Genomic DNA, 17,778 nt, shown 5'->3' with positions numbered 1-17,778 from the left:
TAAAGAAATAAATTTGATGTGTAAAAGACTTCAGTTAGATATGACAAAAGATTGAAAACTAAAACTATTAAGGTAGATTAATACAATTGAAAATACAAATGATGAGTGAACAGTGAATCTGTCAACTTCTCTATGCATATGCAGACCTAAAAGTGCAGATGAACACAAACCACATCTAAAGCAAGAAAATAAAGGCTGTTTAACACTGTGGCTATTCTTTGTAATTCATAACAGTTAATTTTCAGAGAATAAATTCACTGGGATATGGGATCAAGAGGTAGGTAGTCAAGAGGAAATTACTATCAATAGAAATCAAGAGGAAATTACTGTCAATAGAACACCACATGTAAAAGCATTGAATGGTTGTAGAGGTTGTGCTTTATGGTGTTACATACTACCAGAAACATTTTACTAGATTTGATGGACCACTCTTTATTCTGGTCTAGAAATCCCAATATTCTATGTAATGTTTACCTCAGCCATGATGCTTAGCACAACAATAAGAAAAAGATAATGGCTTTCTACACCTCTGACATCTTAACTGTGGAACAGAATTGTGACCTTGAAGGAACTTTTTAATGCAGTAATCAAATCAGTAACTTGTTCAGCTCTGAGATCAGAATCACTTAACATTTTCCTTAGGCATTCATGATTTTTGGTCTTCTCTCTTTTTTTTTTTTTTTTTTTTTTTTTTTTTTTTTTTTTTTCCTTTCACTGAAGTTGCTTCACGGCAGGTAAAGTGCCTTCTTAGATCTCTTCTGAAATATATTCTTGCTTTAGGAGACAGCTTTCCTGTCTTCCCCAAAAACAAAGGACAAAAAGTCTTTGAACTCTTGAGAGACTGATGTACATGCTTCCTCTGTAAGCAATATGAGTATTAATGAGGGGAAAAATTTGAACCAATTGTGTTTGAAATAAAATGGAAACCTAAGAAATATCTCCCATGAGAAATTAGGAGTCCATTTAAAAAACAGTCTAATACATATAGCACCCAAAATCAACAAGGGGATAAGAGAAAAGAAAAATCTATCTATAAATTCAGACATGCAAAGAACACTCTCCTAACATACGGCTCTTGCTGCAATCCCGGATATCAAAGCCATCATCCTCTAGCCAACTGCCACTCCTCAGTGTCCTTCAGCTTATGCTAATGATGCTAATGATGCAGGCATTGAAGGCTGATACTGGAAAAAAAGAAACTCCGACCTTTAAATGCCACACATTTCATTTTGGAATACTTTATTCTTCTGGTCTTAGTTACTCCACATTGTTTAGTTAGTTTTTTTGTCAGATGGTGCTCGTCGGTAACTCTGTTAGGCAGACCATGATTATGAGGATTGTCATAACTCTGGATACATGTTTCTGGTCATTTCTAACAGAGGACAAAGTTGATGAGAAACACAGTGCCAATCAAAATTTAAAATAATTCCTCATTTCTCATTGGTAAATAGATTTATTCAGACAATTTTAGTTCCAAAAAGAGTTTTTTTGTATAAAGAAAAAATAAAAGACAATAAAAAAGGAGGGAGGATTCCATTATGACAAGCTTTTTAAAGAAAGAAAATCTTGATAGTATCTCTGACAGCTCCAGTAATAATCCTGATTCTGCCAGCACAGTGGTGATGAATCCTTGTGTTCTCACCAAGAGTCTCTTTTCAGACATGCTGTCATAGGAATTGGCATTGTTAAAATGAGGGTATTGTGAAGGTACTTTTTCTCCTGCAACCATCACATCAGGTTCATCCCAACATAAGAGCAAACTCAATGCTTCTGGACAATTACTGAAGGAGAGAAATTAATGCCTGCTAATATATGCTTTTTATGTATGGGAGTCTAGCCTGAAGTTCAAATTCAGTTATATACACTGAAAATACAGTGGATGTTTCTAAAACAAATGCGTTGTGAGTTTGTTTATTCTTAATCTCTCAGGAAATGTTTATGATACATGATTTTGAAGGTTAAATGAACCCAGTCTTATTTGCCTGCCATAAATTAAAGCCGTCAGTATACAATTCATGACTCCAGTTTCCAGTTTCTCAGAGTGGAAATAAAGGACGCTGTCGTTGTTGCTGTCCTTTGCAGGCCAGGGTTGATGTGTAACAGTAGGTGCCTTTGAAAGAAATGTTGTTGGCACTTGTAAAGGCAGACTTTCCAAAGCTGCATCTTTTTCTTTTATTTAGGGAAAGGCCATTGTTTCTTTTGTTGGATTCTGTCAGGGAAAATCTTTGTGGAAGAGCTCAGGCAGATTAAATGGCACAAAAGGTTTAAGAAACATGGCCACACTCGAGTTCATGGACATTACAGGTCAGTGGTCATATTTAAATATGCTCATACTTGAATATTTTCCCCATGAATATCTAAATCTACTAATCTTGGAACAGTAAAATAATCTTCAGCTTTAATACTGGTTTCATTGAGATCTTTCTTTAGTTATTATTTCCTGTTTCAATACATAAAAGTATGAAACACGTATTTTTTACACAAAAAGACTCAATAGTCTTTTACTAAGTAAGTAACAGTCATGATGAAGCATTTGAAAAAGAAAGTAGCCTGAAAGAGGTAACTCTAGGAAGTTCTAATGCCAAATATTAAAGATATTGTTATTATTGGGGTTTAAATTGAAATTTTGGAATCACAGTAATGTACATGTCTAGTTACAGTCTCTATGATTGTATGAGACTGATAGTTCTCAAATTTTGAAAACATTTAAATCTTGTGCCATTTCATATAAAGTTGAATTATATCCTCTCATACACTACAATTTCGCTGCACCATTTTGTGGAGATTTGGGTTCTATTTCTGTGTTGAAGCTGACATCTCTAAGCAAGATTCAAGGTAATTACTACTTCTACTTGCTAAATCTGCAAATAGCAGTATTCAGTCTTCTAAGCTGCATCAATTAGAAGAAAGCCTGCATGCATGATTTGCAAACACCAGTAATGAAATAATACTGGTGTTGGGATGCTGTACCTGTGTCACAACATTTTATTCCAATAAAATCTTTGGATTTCTTCCTGACTTTTACAATATGCTAAAATATATTTAATTTAAACTATAATCAAATGCAAACCATAAAATTTATACAAGTGCAATTAAATATCTCAGCCTTTATGAAATGAACTGTTGTAATACCTCTATAAAATGAGATATGTTTGATTGTTTTCATTGCTGGTTTTTATTTAAAACTAGCATATTTTGAGAAAATAGTCTTCCAGCATCCAGTTTTATCTATTGACAAATATTAACAATGGAGCAGAAGATTTTATCTGTTTAAAGTTTGTAGCTTGTTATCTAAGTTATTTAGGTACCTTCAGTCCTGTGTTTTTCAAGTGAGGAGTCTCAGCTTTTATTCTTAGGTCTCTGCCTTATGCCCACCATACCTTTAGTATCTCTCTACATTTAAAATTGTGTTGAAATAGCACACCAGGTATGAGTAAAACTTTTCATAAGCAATATGTCCAAAATTAAAACATGGCAGAGAACAGTCTCATAATATGGAAAGGAGAATGCAACACCTAGCCCATTTTTTTCTGGGCGCACTGGGAGTCATTCCGGATTTGTAGAAAGCTTTATTCCTTATATAATTACCACTGACCACCCTCCAACACAAAACAAAGAAACTTCACCTTTTCCATAAGTAGGTGGAAAGTCATAGGTTCAAGAAGAGGGTGAAATATTCATTGGAAAAGAAATTGTCAGAATTTTTTTGACATCTCTATTTGAACAACACTTGGGTCACTTGGGAGACCTCTTCAGGAAGAATAATATTTAAGAAAAAAAAAAAAAAAGGCTTTAATCTAAATTAATCCTCCCTTTGCCCTCCCTTCCCTCTGTTCCATATGAATATTGAAAGGAGGGATAATTACATGATGTACACAAGTTGCACTTGATTTTTTTGACTAGCTCCAACCTGCAACAGTCAGTGCTTTGTGCTTCAGTTCAATATTTTAGTTGTCAGCAAATGTTCAAAGGAACCTGCGGTTCCCTGTACTTTGTAGCTGACATCAGGGAGTATGTTCATAGTTATGTATTATAACATCATACAAAAAAAGTGATATACAGTGATTGCAAGCTGCCAATCCCTGCATAACATCAGGCTTTGGAGCACATTGCATTTGCTTGCTGATGTATTATGCCTCTCCAAACAAGGTGATAATCTATGACAATTAGGTTACGGGGTACATGCTGGGACAAAAAGCAAGTGTGCAGGGACGTGTTCAGATATCCTCGTTTCTCTGCCTGAGCTAGCAGGGCATTTAGGATCCTTTTCAGCACAAGTCTTTTTTTAGTCAGAATAAAATATTTTCCATAGGTAACTTTTCTCCTGAAAATCACATTGCTAGCTGGAATGCTGTTTTTCCCTGTGTAACAACTCCTCAACATGTAGCACTTTCCATAATCAGAATCGGACAATAAATTGCCATAATATTAAGACGAATCCATGGAATAGCTGCACTTTATATCAGAGTGCAAAAGGAGAAGAGCAATGAGTCTTTGGGACAGCAAAGACAGAGGGATAGCTATCTAACCCAGCTCAGACCACTCTCATCCCACATTTCTACTGTGATTTTCAGTTGTGCTAGTTTTTTATACATGAGATAATGCACTCTAATCAAACAAAAAATCAGATTTTGCACTTGATGGTATTCCTGTAGTCAAGGATGGCATTCTGTTGAAACAGAAATCAGAATTGATTCTGATATGATAATTTAAGGATTTGGAAATTGTCAGCACCCTGGAATCCAACCTGATATGCTTAACACAGAAGGAGCACTGCTGCATGCATCACTGCCCAGAACCTTGACAGAGCAATGACCAAGGCAAACAAACAAGGGGGAATTGGTTAAACAGTGTTGCACATGTAGACCCAGAAAAATGAAAACATGGCAAAATGTTTTGTCTCATACTTCAGGATGATCTTAGATGACAGCAGCAGAGGGCCCAAAATTGCTCAAACAAGGGACTGCTATGTCTGAACTTTTCCTGAGCTCAGTCCCAGTCCTGGTTACATGCCTTCTCCTTGGGCACTCAGCAGGCTGAGGTGCAGCCCCCATCATTCAGTAGCTTTGAGAGGTGAATACTGAAAAAAGTCCTGGCCTGCACTTAGGATAGAGCCCTGTAAGGCAGAGATAGAAACCTTATTTTCCCCAATAACCCCCCAAACTGGCTCTAGTCTTGACCCTGAGGACCTTATTGTGTGGCTATTGAGATTGTTTTCGTTTTAAAAATCATAGTGAGAAATACAATTTCTCACTAATTAATGAAATCCAAGGCTTTTCATGAATACAGCTAAACTGTGAGAAACTTAAGCTAAAAGACTTATCCATATGAAACAAAGCTCTGTTTATCATTGCAATGAACTGCTTAAAAATTGGAGGTAGTGCCTCTTACAGTGTTTTCACTTCCAGATATGACCTATACAGTACTTTTTCATAGTATGTGAGGTAGTCTGAAAATCTGCATATTGGGAGCAGTATACATTCTTATGCTTCCTAACAGATGATAAAGACAAGGCACCCGCAAAGTCTGTACCAGACCACTGAGAGATAAAAGGAGAAGGAAGGCTGAAGACAAAGAACTCCCATATGCAATGCTTGCTGTAAGTGTGCTCTCTCAGACTAATACTGTGTCACCTTGTAGGTTATGGCAAGTAAGTGTAGTACAACATAAAAAAAAAGAAGTGCAAAATTATGGTTTATTCATAAAATAAACCTATTTAAATATGGAAAATACTCTAGAGATGTATACATAAAAATAAAGGATTCTCAAAATTGGGATCCTGTTCACTGTATGTACTATCCAAAATATATTCTGTTTGTGGGTTTTAGTATATCTGCAGAACTAGTTATTTACATTTATCTAAGCACCAAAAGTGTACATGTTCTGTCACTGATGGGGGTCACTGCTTCAGGCATGCATGCAGTCACTTATGTTGAATACAAGGTGCGTTTTACTCAGGTTGAAACAAAACAACTAACTTAAGATCTTTTTGATATTCTTAATTTATTGAGACTTCATAATACCTTTTACCACATTAACTCTTTAGCATTTAACTAATCTATTGGAACCTTATAAGCTATTTTGAGGAAAAATAGTACTTTTAGCCTGTACTGTATTTTTGTGCAGCTGTATTGAGCCTTCCTTACACTTCTTTTCAGATGTAAGTGATCACCCTGTATTCACGCATGTAAATGGAATTCATACATGCAGCTTACGCATGTCAGAGGAGCTAGCCATTGGTCAGTTTGGACAGAGGAGAAATCTGGGCTGCTTCGAAAGATAGCCACTGAGAGGCAACACTGTGATGATATTGATCACAGGATTGGTAATTTTTTTTCTCAAAATAATATTTTTTCCTTAATAATCAGATATAGTGGTTTTCTTACTCCCACAGAAGGAAAATAAGACCAAGAAACCTGTTCTCAAATCAAAATTCTGCTGTATGATATTAAAGGAAAACAACCTCAAATAAAAGGCCACGCCAAATTACCATATTTTATTGTGGAATGTAACAGACACATTTCTTCACAGTCAATTCAATATTTTTGTTCAAGTTTAAACTGATTACTTGGAAAATGAATGAAAAACATTCTGTAAATTGAATTTCAAGGCAGCTGGCTGCTTAACAGGAAAGCTGAGTATCAGACTAGTACTGCTTGAGAGGTTCTCCAGAATCTTGAAAGCATCCAAAAGTATGATGATTATAAATTTCTAAAAGTTTTATGTAATTATGCATGACATTTAATAGAAATCTTCCAAAGTGGCTAGATGAAGCTTATCTGAGCTCAAGTGAAATTAACTGTTAAGAGTACACTTCAAAATGAAATCCTCCTTGTTTTGCATGTCTCATATTACAACAAGTAATTTTGACAAAGACAGTCAAACTGTAACTAAAATAAACTGTGCAATAGAAGATATCTTTTTAATTAGCTATTTGGAGGTTTGCTTTATTCATATTTTTCTTTCCTCATTTTTCTTTCCTATAATTTTAGTTCCTTTGATGCAGGTGCTCTGTACTTTGATGATTTTCTTTTCATGCTTTCTTTTCAAAGCATTTGATAGATTAAAACATGCTGGTCTAGTTGGATCATTTAAAATAAAAAAAAGAAATAACTTTTCTATCAGTCTTCATTATTTTGTTGATTGAATGACAATGGACCAGAATAAGAGTCTTCAGAAATAGGTTTTGCATACAGTATGATTAGGTAACAGAATCAGAATGCTATTTCTTTAGGCGCATTTTTTTTTCCACTCAAAATCCCACTAGGTATTTTAAAATAAAGCTGTCTCTACCTTGAAAAGAAATCAGAGTGGGCCTATCATTTAATGACAAAGATGTTACATAAATGCAAACAAAATACTGAAAACACAAATAATTGAGACTTTCTTATCGATATCATTCTCTAATGAGTTTGAAGCAGAGATTATTTACAAAACCCTCCTAGTCTGCATGGAGCACGCTTGTGAAGATTCTACATAACCTTGTCTTCTGTGACAATGGCACAAGCTAAACTATTGAAAGCATTCCTATCCCCTTTCATCTAATATTCCCATAGCAAATTCTAAACCTAATTACACAGTGTACACTGTTTATTACAAGTCTCAGTATTCCTTGAATTTCAACAGAAAAAAAAAATGAGGAAGTTAAATAATCTAACTTCACTTCTATTAGACACTTATTTGTCTCTTTTAATATCAGCAATAAAGGTAATGTCAGCAGCTGGAGAATGTAGAAGTGTTAAGAGTGGAAGAGGTTTGAAAGTTCACAGAATGGTTTACTGAAGAAAATCAGAGGAGATTTTATTAAATAGCAATTAAGGATGGAATATGGTAAATAATATTGCTAAATACTTTGACATGAGTCGTTAATGGAAAGGATTTCTGGTAATTATATATCTGTACTAGGGAAAAGTAAAATTGTCCTTATGTGCATAATCACTTTTTTCCCTTAGGCCTATTAATAGCAATGTCAGTAGCAGCTGACCCAGCTAGATTTCCAAGGCTGGTGGTGAGGCAGTTTCCTATTGTAGGTGCACTTGTGTCCCCCACATATGTCCAACTTGAGGAACTGCAGGAGTAGGCACCACCTGTAATGGGTGGCACCTGGTAAAAGAGTCTGCAGAACCCTCCTGGTTGAGAGGATCTTAGTTTTTTTTACCCTATCCTTCCCTAAACTTCTCTGAAACTCTGTTTTTCTGAACATTTTGTTCAAAAAGCATGAGAATATACTGCAAACAAAAGTTGTGATTTCTACTTCTTGAAAGTCTTGTGCTGAAATTTGTTGTGACAGCAACCATAGCAAAGAACAGGAGTTTGGGGCCTGTAAGTGGAAATGACCCTCATTTTCTTCAGGAAGTCTAAAGGTTACAAAAAAAACCACTTTAACTTTCAATTCAGCATTATTTTCTCTTTCCAGTTGATTCTCATTGAAGTGAAGCACATGGGGAATGTGGCTATTTCTTCTTTCAAAAACTTGTTCTAGACTTTCAGGTCTAGAAACTTTCAGGTGTTGAGTCATAAGGACCTGTAAGTGTCAATTATTGCATTGGCCTCCATCAGGATTATCAGCAAGCCTCAAGAGGTTTCTTCCAAATTCCAGCTCAGGACTTAAGAGGCAATTAAAAAGTCCTTCTGAAACTGATCGCCCAAAGTTTTTTTTAAATACCTTGTGCAAATTCAAGGAGAAAATCTTGAGAGACTAATTGGTGTCACAGATATACTAAAGCAGAGCAATTCACAAGGATCTCACTTGAAGACTCGTAACTTTCATTTAAGTTGCTTCAAATTAACTCAAATTTAGCTGCTGCTGTTAGTAAATACTAAGTAATTTCATTTAAATTCTACCTGAAATACACAAGTCCCAAGTATTTTATTCAGCCCATGCCTATGTTGTGGTGAAGATCAGACTTCTGAGTAAACGCCTTCCACTTCTCCAATTGTAACAAATGTTCTGGTTGGTGGGTATTTTTCCAGAAGTCAAACATTTTAAGTTAATGTAATGTTATATTTTCACACTGCAAATTCCTTCAATGGGGAAGATGTTATTACCTTGAGATAATATGTGCAAAATTAAAATATAAAATGAGTTTCATATTTTACACTTGCATTTACCGGTTTTGTGAGTATTTGAGTAAACTTAAGACTGGAAGAAGACATTAAATAAAGAAAACAATGGTGACATTTTAATGCCAGCTGTTTATGCAGTGCAATATTTCTAACTCCAGTTGGAAAATTCAGCTCTTACCATACTTCATTGGGCCAAGTATACAACTTAAAACTTTATAAATGACAAAATTTAAAATTCAAAATTATCATGCAGCCTGGTGTCTGTGCTCTAGGGCTATGTGAACGGGGTGAGAAAGGGGGCAATATATATGCAAAGAAGGGGTTGAAAACAGAAATCTCAAATTCTGTAAAAAAGACTGCTTTCAGATTTAAAACTTGCTTGCCTCCCTCCTCCAGTGATACTGAAATGTGTTCTGTTTTCTGCCCTAAGTCTAATAGCTTCATTATTTGAATAAGTGAATGAATGAATGAATAAATGAATGAATGAATGAACTGAATTAATATATCTCATCACTTCACCAGGTTTTCTAGGTTATTTGATCTGGTATGTTTTAGGCTTCTCTTGCAAGAGAAATTCTCTACTCCAGTGATCATCAATATTGCTCTTCTGTGCTCCCCTTCCAGGTTGTGCTCATGCAGAATTTTCCAAACATTGACTGCAGTTAACAGCACTTCAAGCAGATCATATCCATAAATGGAAAAGAGGACGAGGATTCTGAGAATAACAAATTCAACCTCACAGCTCATATCAGTGCCCTCTGACTGAGGACCTAACAGCAGTGGTAAGAAGGCTTGCTAGCAGTGAGCTCAGGCTTAACAACCAGTGGAAATACACCTGACATTCAATACATCTTCCTGCAACATGATGGACCTGTATTATATGCAGCATTCCAGGTGATATATTAGGAGTGCCTGCTCCAATGACATTAATACTTCCATATTTCTTTGTGAAATACCTTGCCTGAAAAATCCTAGGATTGCTTTTGACATTTTCATGGCTGCTTCACAGAGATGGTTCACAGTAATCTTATAATTGACTAATACACCTAGATCTTGCTCTTCCTCTGACATTTCCAACTAATGACTTTCCTTGTGAAGGAGGAAATTCTTGTTATTAATCCTCAAATGTGTGACCTTGCACTTTTCTATGAAATCTCATGCCATTTCCTTGTTTCAGTCCTCAAGGTCTTTTGTTTTTTCTTAGAGTAAGATCCTTTTGTGATGACAGTACCCCTACTTTATATAATCAACAGAGTTATCAGGCTGAATGTAGTACCAGAATCCTCGATGAGTATGTTTAAGTCAGAACCTAACATCAGTCTTCAAAAAGTTTATTTGTAACTGCCTTTGAACTTGATATGCCAATTTTTAATGTGGCTGTTGTTGTCTCTCATTTAGTTTTCCCTTTCTAAGTTAAATAGATTTTTCCTAGTCTGGCAAATCCTTATCAAAGCAATGTCCTTGATTTTTTTCAAAGAAAGATATCAGATAAATGTCACAACCTACATGTGCTAAAACCATGTTTGCTTTTTGCTCTGCTTGTCATTTACTGATTCTTTCTTTCAACATTTGTTCGGTAGTTCTGGATACTCAATAAAGAAGTTTGTAACATCCAAGATCATTTCTCTAACCTTTTGAAAACATTCTCAGAATGTAAATACCATCCACAGTATTTGATCTCTAAAAATTGTCGCTACTCAGTCCAGCACAACTGGGTGTTGAGAAGCATAAGGATCAAAACCATCCTGCAGATTGCTTGCAACAAAGGCTACATTTGTGCAGAAGTCAGGCTGGTAACATCTCTTAAGGTAAAGACACAATTTTTTGCTCAGGCAGCTGTGGCATTTGCACTTGGAGGTGAGTTGAGCAAATTTCTTTGCTCCTTACCCCAGAGTGAGTCACTTAACAGTTGTCTCTGCTTCAGATGTTTAGGACAAAAAACCATTTTTTTCCCATCCCACAACACAAAGGCTTATTATAATTCAGGAAAAAAAAAAATTTGCTCCTTTAAGTCTTGGGTGTTCTTGGTTACTGAATTTATTAAGCATACAGTTTCTATATATGCCCAAAGGATACTTTTTTATGGCAATGAGATTTTGACAACTCACATCTTTATCTAACAGTCAAGGGAAAAGGAAACTCTGGTCTTACTCTTACTACATAGAGGTCAATTTAATTGGTCCCTAGGTGATATTGCACTAATCAAGATGAAGTGGAACTTGTTTGCACTGCAGTTCATCTGGAATCATATTTGTGTGAAGTGAACCTGAAAAGCTAGTTGAAAAGTACAGGTTTTGAACTCTAGCTAGCAAGGTCTGGATCACTAAAATAACATCATTGGAAGGCATGTATCACGTTAAGTCGTACTATAGAGAGAACTAAAATAATGCTATCTAATTGAAAGGTTTGTATGCCATACATCCTTTGGTGGAAAAAAATCCTCTGCATTCTTTCACAAGCTATTTTTGTCATAAACGATAAAAAAATTACATTAAAATTCTAAAGAGACAGTATTTGCAAAATGTAATTAGCGAAAAACATCTATTAAAAACATTCTGTCTGATGAAGATGACATCAGCCAGTGGTGAAAAAAAAGCCCCAAAAGAAAAACAAAAACTATTTATTTCTTCAGAAATCAGGCAGCTATGTATTATGCCTCTTCAGAGCTTAAATAGGCTCTGGTAGATGTAAAATTTCTGAGCAGAAAGAGTTGAGTTATGCGTAATTGTGGTTTGTTATGTAAATTGTTTAAAACATCTAAGCCACTCTTCTTGTGGTTTAATGTGCCTGTTTAGGTAGATAATGTATTCTCTCTCTAATAACTGCGGTGATATTTCTTAAACATAAGCTTTTTAACAAGAAATGCAACCAAAAAGTGCATATTTCTTTACTGATTTATTTTAAGATGTTAAGAAAAAATAAATCTCTAACTGTATTCATAGAAGGGAAAAAAAAGACATTTGCTTAACAAAAAAGTAAAATCCAACCAGGCTTTCTATTGAGTGAACCATTTTGAAATATTTTGGGTTTTATTTCTTACTCTTGGCAATGAAGCTTTTATTAAACATCTCAGAAATATAAATGTACAATCCCTCCCTCACCCTCTCCCACCCACCTCAAGGCATCTACAGTTTTATTCAGCCAGCTATTAGGATTATGGAGGATGACTAAGAAAATTAATTAAAAATGAATATACACCAAGGGTTGTAATTTACAGCCCATCAGGTTCAAAATATTTTTCTTAGTTCATAACATGTTCCATGTGTGTGTTAAAATTCAAGAAAATTAGTCTCAGCCCTATATATTATATTTCACTGTTTCATTAAAAAGTTGCTTAAATGCTTTCATTAAGTGGAACATTTATTTAGATATTAAAGGAAATTATGTTGAATATGTAAATGATCTATTTGACACCAAAAGGGGAAAGAAGCAGTAACAATTTTAATTAAAAATTCAATCCTAACAGGGTTTGCCCTCATCAACTAAGAAACATTGCAAAGACTTTTATTAAATTGCAAACTATCTAGTTAAAAGCTATTCACTGTGTTATCTAAGCCATCCTTCTCCCCACCAGATCCAGTTTCTACAAAAGTCAGTGGCAAAATTCTGACTCCACAAGGCATCATATTCAGTGTATAACTTCAGAGCAGTTTCCTCCGTGGGATACAACAGTGCATTCTGGCCTTGCTTTAGTCCTGGCTAGATGGTTCTACAAGGAAGGAAGAGGAATGTGACATATGCAGATACACTGCCTGTCCTCTGTGCCAATCTCTGGCTGTCCCTACCAAGAGACACTATACAACAGGATGCATTTGCTTTTGTTCCCTCTGCAGAGCTGCTGGACACAGGCAGAAAATGGAGCAGCTGAAGCACTTGCATCATTTTCCATTTATGCTGTCATGCATTTGTTTTGCCTGTCTTGTTTAATGTGAAGGATAATACTTTCTTACTGGAAAAATCCATCAGCAGCATAATGACCTGGAATTAGCAGACGAAGTGGGAGCAAACCAAAGAAGCTGCGAGCACATTTGGAAGCATTTAACTTTTCAGGGTCAGAATGCAACTAATGGTTGAGGCAGCAAGGGATCTCTGTTCCTGCTTGTGTTCATGTGTGGCGAAGACATTTCGGCTCAGTGTGAACATCACGAGGCTCAGACTTAAAAAAGCTGCTTCTCTCTTCTCTTCTGCCATTGATCTTGGAGCATGGTCTTGTGTAACTACTTTCATGCTTGAGTGGTGGGGATTTTTTCCTTTCTCTTCTCTTAGCCTTTATCTCTCTTTCCATTTGAACTGTAAGGCTTAGGAGAAGGAGTGTCTCATGACAGGTGTAGTTATACTGCTCAATGAAACTCTCTTATTAGCTAGGACCTATGGAGCTGTAATATCAATAATTAATAGTCAAGAACAGTGCCTGGTTACTGATTCATTAAAACTAAAATTTATCTTAATTTAAACTGGATCCTCAAATCCCTGTAGACAGGCCATACAAACCTGCTTAACAGCCCTACCAGCCATTTGACTAGTTCATATTATCATTGGATTTAATCTTTCCAGAACTAAATGACCTCGTGCACATCAGCAAAGGAAATAGATTGACATCAGCAAAATCTAGGGCAGCGTGAGCTGTACTTGGGCTGGTAGAACATCGTCTGAGGAATTCTTAATTCCTATAGCAGGTTGTAATGTGGTATAAATCAAATGAAATTGTCACAGGACATGGAAGCAACTCTCATCTTTGTACTTTGAAGGGATAAACTTTTCCTTTTTACTTAGGCAGCCTAAATATATAGTGATAGCGCTTCTTTTTGTCGAAACCTCTTAGGAGTAAATCCAACAGCTAGGAAACCCTGAAACAGAGAAAGAATGAGGATGTCTGATTCAGGCCACCTGACTGATCTGCCAGATCTTCACCTGGGAAAAACGAATTTAATTTTTTGTCAATTAAAATAGATATTGAGAAACCTCTCCCCTCTTTCTTTTCTCGAGTTCCCATCGCGCAGGGCTGTTTCTCGCTCGCTTCCCCTGGCTCAGCCCCGGCTGCCGGGCAGCGTTTTGCCCTCCCTTGCCCAGGCTTTCCCCGGGGCTCAGGGGCTCAGCCGTGCCCTGCGCTGGGGCCGCTGCAGCCGCTGGCACCGCCTGGGGCCGGCCCGGGCAGCCCCGGCACAGCCCCGGCACGGCCCCGGCACGGCCCCGGCACGGCCCCGGCAGGGCACCGGTACTGCCACAGCACGGCCCCGGGACAGGCCCGGCACGGCCCCGGGACAGGCCTGACACAGGCCCGGCACAGCACCGGCACGGCCCCGGCGCTGCCGCCACCACACAAAGGCTCAAGAAAAGATGAAAATCGATCTTGTCTGACAACGCACTTTGGATAAGCACCTCAAATTTCAGATGATTATGTTTAATGACAAAACACATTGAGGTTTTAGAGACCTGCACTCCGTCTTTTTGTTCTTGCTTTTACTGGAGTCTGTTATTAAAATACAACTCCTTTTCCTTTTGACTCTTTCATTTGATCTTACTCTGTGGACACTTTTAACACTGGGATGGCCTTTTTATCTTATCCCAAGGAAAGGGCAACATAAAATAGCATGTGTTTGTTCCTTTGAGTGCAGCCTGTGCTATCAGGAGCTGTGCCTTTCAGGAGATAACCCTGTCTTTTCTTCTCAAGCTCCATCTGAAGGGACAAAGTGGTTTTGCATGAGCTCAGCCTGTGCAGGCAGGGTGTATCCCATTGGGGAGCTGCCTGTATGCCGTGTTGGTACTGCTGTAGCAGAGTTGGAGACCTAGTAATATCTGGAACAAATGTGTGCATTTGTTTTTAGCTACTAAACTTGTCCTATCCTGTCAAAAGAAATCCTGAGGTCCCTGTTTTTGTTTCTCTCAGAAAAGTATCATATAAGCAAATCATAAAACACACAGAGTAAATAGAAAAGAAAGAAAAAAATTTTAAAAGGGTCAAACATAGAGCATAATTCCTTGCTCTGCCATGTTTTGGTGCAATAAGTTTGCATTGATGCATTGTGATTGAATTTTCAGGAGCTCAAAACAGCTGTGTCTCTAAGGAAGCATGTGTAGATATCTTCTGCCTGAGAATTATTGAAAATTAAGTCAAAAGAGAAGAAAACAACAAACTTAAATTCTGTAAAACTTACATTTACATGGCAATAATTTTCTCTAGCTCCAGGTGCCATACAGATTACAAGACAGACCTCATTAAGGCTTTTATTAATTTAGTGCTTTGGTGCTTAATTTGCGCTAATTTAGACTGGGGAAATGAGTAAATGTTACTCACCATTCTTTTTCTTAAAATTTTGTTAAATTTCATTGTGAAAAAGCTTCTAAGTTTACTAAAAGTTTACTGAGTTTCCTAAAAATCAGACCAGAACCAAAAGCAAGAAAACTGGTTTAGATAAAACAGGAAAAACTCCTTCCAACAGTTAATAAAAATATGATCCTTTTATATCCCAGTATTCAAAAAGATGATCCTAGTACTTCTACTGCTTACAGTCTAACTGAACAAACAGAACCAAAATATATAAGATGCTTTCTCTGTTAATATTTGGATAAATTGGATCTTTTGGAAGAAACAAATAAATTTATGATTTAGGTCCGCACAGAAACACCACTGAAATTCTGAGCCTTTAGAGATCTTTCTGCCACTACATATTAGAATTGGTCAGGGACTTGATAAATGTTCGAGAAGAAAACCAGAAATAGCAAAGAGTAACAGTCAGTGAAGTGCAGCCATTTAGCTGTTGCTGTTTTTCAGTCTTTTCATAGCTTCCAGTTCAGCATGTTAAAATGCATTTCAAAATACATTTCAAAATGCATTTCCATTATGAACTGGAATGAAAAGGCAAGATTTGGAAAAATCTATTAAAAGTTCAGAAATACATTTGCTGAAGGCATAAGGAGTTTTCATTTGTGTCATGCTTCTGTGTATATACAACATTGTATATTAATTAAATTAGACTTTTATTAGAAGAAAAATCAAAATATAATCTAAACTCTAGAATTAGCACAACAAATTTGACAACAATCATGCAAAAAAACAAAAAGGTAAATGTTTATTTGAAGTGTTTCCAATAAAATATATCATCAAGGTGATCAAAAAGCACACTTCTATGTGATAAATCTTCAGTACTCAACTGTTCCTTCAAGACTATGCCAAGCTGTAGAAGCACATAAGCAGCACTTAAGGATAAGAATATCTTGGTTTATGGGAAGCACCTTGCTTATGTTATTGAAGCAACAGTGGAAAATTAATCTCTCTCTCAACAGTAACCTAGTCAGCAATAGATGTTTTAAATGAAGAAGGAAAAGAAAATAGCTGCTGTGTATCACTCCAATTGCACTTTTGATTTATGACTCACTTCAACCTCTCTGCTGAAACCAACATACATGAAATCTACCACAACTGAAATGAACTTCTCTCTCTTTAAAAGTAAGCTACAATTACACTATCTGAGTCTGGTATTATAATTACAACAGTTCAACTCCCTTAGGAAAACACCTTCATTTTAACTTCAAGATGAAGTTAAACAAAGTTAACTTCAGCAATAATCAACAGGTCAATGAGAGAAAACCTAGGAAGTGTTAAAGTCACAGGAGAATGTAGGGGATGTTAAGATTTATTCTGCTGTCAGTAATGAACTAAAAATTTTTAATGTTTGGCAGTACTCAACCAGTAAATCTGTTATTTAGGAGCACTCAGTGAAGTTATTCAATTAGAATTTTTTTGGGTTTTTGTTCAGCCTCAAAAATATTGTAGTCATTCATGTTTTTATAAGCCACTGAACATTGAGAAAGAAAGGTACATCTGCACAGTTCTTTGTGAGCGGGTTCATGATACATGTGCTTTCCAGTGCAGATGAATGCAAGCCAACTCAAAATCCAAAGTCAGAAGACATGGTTGGAAAGATGAAGCCTGGTTAGCCAGGCTGCATCTCCCAGACTATAGAGTCTATAGACAAATTGTTCCCTCTGTCTTTTCTGGCAATAGGAGATTGAGGAGAATTAGGGAACAGAAAAGAGAAATCAAAGCACTTTAACCCTTATTTGCTCATTCATTTTTTTTCTTAAGGTTGTGTCTCCTAGAGGAATATCCAAGAGATGAGAAAATTGTGCATTGCTTTGTGTAAATTGTGCTCATGGCCCCATGTGCTTGGAACAGCCTAGAAGAACTTGTTTCTCCCTAGCAGCAGATGCAAGACAGCTGTATCTTGCCATTAGACAAATTGTCACTCTAAATCTAGCCCATACTGGACTGATTTGGAAATTTTAACAGATGTGAACTTCAAAAAAAACCAAAAATGGTATCTGCAGGGACCAATACCCACAGAGTGTAGGAAGTTTACTTAACTTTAGGGAACAAAGATAATTTCCACCATTTGAGAAAAGGCTTAAGATTTGTAGCCACCTTAGTAGAACACATGAAATCAGTGTGATGTAAAGGGGGTGTGAACTGAAAAATGCAGTGTTTGTTTTCTTCCTAGATGATTGCAACATTAACAGCAGGGGTAGCTTTCTCACCTCCAATGGCTCCTAGTAGTCCCACTGAGTCTGCACAGAGGTACTGCTTTGTGCTGCCATTTACAGCTGTAATGTCAAGCCCCTCCACATAATCAAATATATCTATATACTGAACTCATGCCAGCAAAAAAAAAAAAAAAAAAAAAAAGGGAGAAGCAAAAGAAAAAAGCAAAAGTC

At 36.5% G+C, this 17,778-nt stretch overlaps 1 long non-coding RNA gene across 3 annotated transcripts in view; it reads left to right on the top strand.

Moving 5' to 3' along the window:
• LOC134430002 (uncharacterized) overlaps window positions 1–17,778 on the top strand; it is an 80,508-nt gene that overhangs the window by 21,579 nt on the left and 41,151 nt on the right. Inside the window, exons 1-5 of one of the 3 annotated variants that reach the window (XR_010030704.1) lie at window positions 2,760–2,835; window positions 5,500–5,599; window positions 6,159–6,325; window positions 9,691–9,960; window positions 12,641–14,157. This is a non-coding gene — a long non-coding RNA (uncharacterized LOC134430002). Of the gene's footprint in view, window positions 1–2,759; window positions 2,836–5,499; window positions 5,600–6,158; window positions 6,326–9,690; window positions 9,961–12,640; window positions 14,158–17,778 lie in introns of those variants that run through there. The other 2 variants (XR_010030703.1, XR_010030705.1) reach the window with 2 other exon arrangements.

This window comes from Melospiza melodia, chromosome 1, assembly GCF_035770615.1.
Source record: "Melospiza melodia melodia isolate bMelMel2 chromosome 1, bMelMel2.pri, whole genome shotgun sequence".
NCBI lineage: Eukaryota > Metazoa > Chordata > Aves > Passeriformes > Passerellidae > Melospiza > Melospiza melodia.
The sequence above is the reverse complement of the archived record's forward strand: the minus strand, read 5'-3'. Positions and strand labels throughout refer to the sequence as shown.